This window comes from Saimiri boliviensis, chromosome 20 (genome assembly GCF_048565385.1).
Source record: "Saimiri boliviensis isolate mSaiBol1 chromosome 20, mSaiBol1.pri, whole genome shotgun sequence".
Taxonomy (NCBI): domain Eukaryota; kingdom Metazoa; phylum Chordata; class Mammalia; order Primates; family Cebidae; genus Saimiri; species Saimiri boliviensis.
Genome location: NC_133468.1, coordinates 4,765,196 through 4,771,722, shown reverse-complemented (window position 1 = coordinate 4,771,722; position 6,527 = coordinate 4,765,196). Strand labels below are relative to the sequence as shown.

The 6,527-nt window shown below is 46.6% G+C and overlaps 1 pseudogene; it reads right to left on the bottom strand.

The window, feature by feature from the left end:
* Positions 1–296: 296 nt before the first annotated feature.
* Positions 297–6,527, bottom strand: LOC141582504 (zinc finger CCCH domain-containing protein 11A-like; annotated as a pseudogene).

Sequence of the window (6,527 nt, the reverse complement as noted above, 5' to 3'; positions counted from 1 at the left end):
CCTGAAGTGCGGCGGGGGCCGGATAAATGGCCTCAGGGGGCCGCATGCAGCCCGCGGGGCCGTAGTTTGGGGACGCCTGCTTTAGAGCCTTGGAGAGGGTTTTTGTAATTTTCTGTGGTGCCCACATCAGCCTGGAGGGATGGGCAGGGCAGGGGCCACCACCCACAGTTGACAGCTCAGGGAAGTGAAATGAGGGATTTGAAGTGACCTGCCCAGAGTCACAGCACTCAGGAGAGGATCTGAGACAAGAATGTAGATGGTTCTCAGGGGCAGAGGTCCCTGAACGCCTGAGACCTCTAAATCCCGGCCTGGACCCTGAACCAGGAGCCCTTTTCACTCCCTTTCCCAATCCTCCTCCCCACGGTCTCTTCAGGAAGGTGGATGCCGGGATGTGGCTAAGGCCAGAGAAGAGCTCCAGTCATTCAAACAGAAACCTCCAGCCCCTGACCTTGCTTTGCAGTGAGCACATGACCGGTGACCACCCCGAGGGACCAGGGGTCTGCTTGGGCCCCAAGCTGGCTCAGAACTTAGGACATTCCAAGCCAACTGCCACTTAACGGCTGTGCCAGGAATAAACTTTCCTTCAACTGACCAACCCTGCATGGGCAGCTTTCGAAAGTTAACTGAAAATGTGCCATCGGGGCTGGTGCATCAGTGGTTTGATGAATGAAATCTGGGACCCATCCATCTTGCTGACGGCTGACCTGAGCAGCTACCTGAGCAGGCTGCACCGAGGCCTGCCTGAGAGTGGGCAGCACCTCAATGAAGACCACTGAATGACTGGAAGCCACGCTGACAAGCAGGGCCCTCGAGATGAATGAGACACAGGTAAAGTGTGCCCGGGCCATGAGCAGGTGCGGTGAGGAGGAGGGCTATGAGCAGAAAGCGAGCTCCTCACCTGCTCACAGGAGACAACCCAGACACAGCAAAAGCCAAGAGCATGAAACCATGCACAGCAGAGACAAATACTGGCTTTTTAGACCTTAAAGGCAAGCATTTTGGTATTACAGTGACAGAATTAGAACCTGGAGGGAATTTGAAGGAGCTGATGAAAACTTGAAGGAGAGGTTGGATGTGAAGGTTCATGCCTATAATCCCGGCACTTTGGGAGGCCGAGGCACGCAGATCACTTGACGTGAGGAGTTCAAAACCAGCCTGGCCAACATAGTGAAACTCCATCTGTACTAAAAAACAAATAAACAACAACAACAAAATTAACCAGGGATGGTGGTGGGTGCCTGTAATCCCAGCTACTCAGGAGGCTGAGGGCAGGAGAATCACTTGAACCTTGGAGGTGGAGGTTGCAGTGAGCCATAAGCCAAGATTGTGCCATTGCACTTCAGCCTGGGCGACAAAGGGAGACTCTGTCTCAAAAAAAGGGAGCGTTCTTATCCCAAACAAGTATAAAGATACATCTTTCCCAGGAAAAAAGAAACAGAAGGCAATGATGTGGGACCTGCAAATTTAATGTAAAGAGACACAGTAACAGTCAAAATGCATGTCTGAGAAGTTTTACAAATAAATATATTTTAGAATACAAAATTGTTACTTCTTATATTCTCATTGAGAACAAATTAATATCTTAAGAAGAGCTATTTTTAACCAAAATTTTAGTTTTATATTTGTGTACGTTTAATATTGTAGCTAATTTTAATATGATATTATAAACAAATCTATCCCAATTAGTTTATATTGGGATTAGAAATTATGAGGTTATATGGCCGAGCACAGTGGCTCACGCCTGTAATCCTAGCACTTTGGGAGGCTAAGGTGGGTGGATCACCTGAGGTCAGGAGTTCAAGACCAGCCTGGCCAAGATGGCAAAACTCTTACAAGAGGTTCATAATAAGAATTTCATAAGCCTCCTTTATAACCTCATATTTTTTCTATTTTATAACAATTTATATTCATTTAGTTGTATTTATCCCTTAAAATTTTCTTTAAAACAATCCCCCAGACCTTTAAACTCGGCCAAATTCTGTTTCAAATCATGAAATGACTTGTTTTTGTTTTTAGAAATCTCAATTTAGTCTGCTCTAATATTTGGTTTCAGATTTGAATGTCTCGATTCAGAAGACTTTGGCCTGTAATCCCCTCTCACGGGCTGTCTCATACTGCACTTGGCATCAAGATCCTCCCAATCTGATGACGGCAGGGTTGTTGTATTTCTTCTGTATTTCTTCCATGGAAAAGTGTGCATAAAATTGGCATGGGAAACGGGAGGACATTTTTCTAAATAGAGAGAAATATTTAAGGCAAAAATCTTGATAGAAAAATCAAGAATACAAATTGAGTTATTCAACTAAAATGTGTACATCTGTAGATAATCTGGAAATAAAAATTGGGGGAAATAAAAAAAATTAGAAAGACATTTTAAGTACAAGTGGCCCATCTGAAGAAACTGCAGTGAGAAGATGGAAATGAACATACCTTCAAGGCAGGAGCAAAGGCCTCCCATCTTGACTAGTCGTCTCTCAGCTATGTACAGTGTGAAATGGCAGTTCACAGAGTGGCGGCTGGAACAGAAGGCGAGGCCTACATCATGAGATGAGATCGGGTGTGTTCAGGGTGGTGTGGCCGTAGACAAGGTCTCCATCTTTTGATTTCTATTTCATTTCAATTAAGATATGCAAATCTCACCATGAACATTATAGGTGAGCCACAGAATTTCTTGGTGGGCAAAGGTATGTGAGAGCACGTTCCAACTTGGAACTGGTTCCAGAACTGCACCCATAGGTGACAGCTTCAGGGACAGACTGCGTGGCAGAGAGCATTGTCCTCAGGAGAAGTGCTCTCTTTTAAAAAGAAGATATAATCTGCAACCAAAAGAAATTGGTCTAGATAGAAGCAGCTGGACCCCACAGTGTGGCATGAGTTTTTTTGAACATTCTACAGTGACCTGTCACTGAGGTCAAAAGAGATGAAATTCACATCTCAGACAAAGAAGACTTTACCGAGTGACCAGCCAGAACTTGTTCTGAGGAAGTCTCTCTGGTCCACGCCCCCACCAGGTCATTCTGAACACCTAGGAAACGTAGAGTCACTGTCAGCCGTGGGAGCTGCTGAAGGCCGTCTGGCAGCCCTGGGTGCTGAGGACACAGGGCTGGTGTGTGCAGAGGAGGTGGAGTAAGAGCAGGGGCTGAGCTGCTGCTGGGCCACCCTCCTTGGTGGTGAAGGAAGGCAAAGGAACCATCAGGAGAGCCCTGGGGGACAGAGCCTCGGGTCTCTGGCTAAGCCACCGTCATCACTGTGAAGTAGGCAGTGTTCACCTAGACAGCACACAGGTGCACGGCGTGACTCCAGGACAGGGTCTGCTCACAGACAGAGGCCTGGTAAATATCCTCTTTTTTGTAAAAATGTTACTAGGTCACTTAACTTTCCTAAATAAACCTATGCTCCTACTGCAGTGAACATCCATTTCATTGGACTTTAAACCGTGATGGTGAGCTATACAAGATGTTGATTATTTTAATCCTTAGTTGCACACTTCAGGAGCAGACGGGACAACAGCAGCAAACACGGAGGGCGCCCACGCCCTTCTCCCTGACCCTGCATCAGAATCCACACAGGAACCTGGATTTGTATGGGACTTAGCAGACTGCAGAGGGTGAGCAGGAAGCCTTTTCACACTCATGGTATATCTCAGTACAGGGCTTTGTGCATCAGAACATCACTGGGGTCCCCAAGATGGGCTGCCCAGGCCTGAGCTCTGGGATGAAAATGAACAAGGAGGACACGAACCCCTGCCCTCACTGACAGGCCATGGCCAGGATTCCTCCACCTATGGGTGGCAGGTCACAGACTTTGGGACTGATCATTCCAAACCTATCTCAGAGAAACAAGCAAAGTGATGTCTTACGGGTCACAGGGAGATGTGCAAGGAACACCTGGCCTCTGGGGCAGCCCCTCCCTTTGCTGAGCTCATCCTGCGCTGGAACTGTGTCCCCTCCCATCTCTGCTGCAACTAGTGTGAAGCAGCTGCCCTGGCCAGGGGCCATGAGGCTTCTCCAGTTAAACGGGATTCTGGGATAGATCAACCTCGGCCAACACACACCAGCCCCGTGCACACAAGCCCCGCCCACATACAGAGAACGCAGCTGCTCCCCAGGACTGCAGAATGTGCCCATCGATCCTTCTCTGGAGCAACCACTTCTCCCATCACAGTCTAGGTCCTCATTCACAACAGGAAGCTCAACTCCAGCTGCCTGCCTATAGCAAAGCCAGCGAGACACACATTCCTCATCATCTGGATTATTCATCCATACAGGAGGGGTTCCCCCATATCCTTCTTGACTCTTGAGGTTTTCTGTAATAACAGAAAACATATTGCTGTGAACATCAGATCCTGTGGCGTCCTATGTGCACAGGTCTTTTCTTCACTTGGTGACATTAGAAAACCAGATGGGCAACAGTGCTCAAGTCAAAGGAACATAAAAGAACGGAACAAGCCGACGCATGCTAAAGACGTGAGTTTTTCTTGGAGGATGTTTCCTCTAAGTCCCTGTTGCTTGGCAATTAAGTAATTCTATTCCAAGGAGAAAATCAAGCTGCTAAGGAAAATGCTCAGTGGCCCACAGTGTGTGGCTGATGCTGTCATTTTCCCCTGCTCCTCCCCGCACCTGCTGACAGTCATTCTGTATCCCGGTTCCAACAGAATATACCCTGGTGGAAGAGTTCATCTGTGGCATCGCAGATGAGAATGACCCACAACAACAGTCAGAGGTCAGGCCACCTGGTTTGGTCAGAGAAAAGGTCTCTTTATCTTTCTGAATTTAAGTAAGATATGGGAATCTAACCATAGTATCACAGGTGACTCATACAGGGGTTTTGCAGGGGAAATTCTTAGTCCGTTCCCCACTGAGGCCACACCCACGTCAAGCAGTGCCCCTGAATTGTTGATGAGTGCCACTGCCCAGGTGCCGATGGTCACTGTTCGTCCTCCTAGTTCCCGTGGAGGATCCAGTAAAGGAACCTCACAATGACAGGGAAAAGGAGGCTCTATGTCACCTGAAGGCCAGACTCCCTGCCTTTGTCTGAGGAATACAGTTGCTTTCCAAGCTTCATCTTTCTGAATGAGCCTAAGATATGAGATTCTGACTGTATGTATTATAGACAACTCATACAGTATCCTTAGATGGGGGAATTCTGAGTGACAGTCTGTTCCCCACTGAGGCTCGATTTCAGACAGCAGGAAAAAATCGTGTTGCTGCTTCCCTAGAACCCACTTGTGCTGCTACTGTGTGTATCAGTCATTCTAGAATATTTTATACTTGGTAAAAGACTGGAAACTCAGCCGGGCGCTGTGGCTCAAGCCTGTAATCCCAGCACTTTGGGAGGCCGAGGCGGGTGGATCATGAGGTCAAGAGATCGAGACCATCCTGGTCATCATGGTGAAACCCCGTCTCTATTAAAAAAAAAAAAAATACAAAAAAAAAAAAAAAGACTGGAAACTCCCAAAGAACCCTCACCTTGCTTCTTAGATTTTTCCTTCATTTTCTTTGACTTAATTTCCTCAAGAGTTTTTATTCCAAAATTCAAAACATTCACCTTGCTTTAAATTGACTGCAGGTTTCCGGGCAGAAGTCACTTGTAATCCGTTGTGAACTTCAGGAGTTGGTTGCAGGGTAGGTATTTTGGTTTCATCACCTTCCTCAGAAAACTGATCATCATCATCTTCATCATCATCTGCAGCATTAACTACAACTGGTGGATGCGAGGGGCTAGGAACATTTTCTGAACTTTGTACTTTTTTCACACTCTGCAGCCGAGGGGAAGGATTGGACTGGACAGACGATTTTGTTCTGCTGAACTGAAAGTTGGTTAGGCTTCACCTCCTCTTCTGGTGACTCAGGCACAGGGGGCAACACAGTTTTGCTCGGAGGTAGGAAAAGACCATCAACATATCGTCCTCTATTGTGATGAAAAGCGCAGTTTAATTTTTGACATCCCGTTGGCTGATTTTCCCAATAACAAGGAATTTCACTGCGTTTTTTTTTTTTTTTTTTATCTATCTCCATGTGGTGAAACCTGCACACTTTTCGAAAACAGAGCCCTTCTTGCCATAATGTGCAAACAGTTTCATTTCCTAATGCGGCTTCACAGTGACGGAATGGGCAGCTGTCACCTTTGGTACATGTAGAATAGAAAAAAAAAATAGCAGTCTTCTCCTTGATTAGGCATGCCGGGTAGAGTTAGATCAGAAGTGGCTTTTGGTAACAAGCCACTGCTTCCTCAAAGCAAAGACTAGGCTCCAAGTCCTCGTGAAATGGGTTTAATCTTCCAAATGACAACTCAATCACAGAAATTGTCTTTCAACTGTAATCATTAGCTGGTTGCTCTCAACAGGAACGTCTGTGTCTTCATTGAGTTCCAATCTATTACGCACTTAATGCTAGTCAATTTTCCACGAATTTTTTGGGCAGGGAATATCCCCAAATCAGAGAACAGAAACTTTACCGAACCGATGACACTATCCCCGACTCCTGCTTGCTGCCACGTCTTTCTTCTTGCTTGGCTGCTGCCGTCCG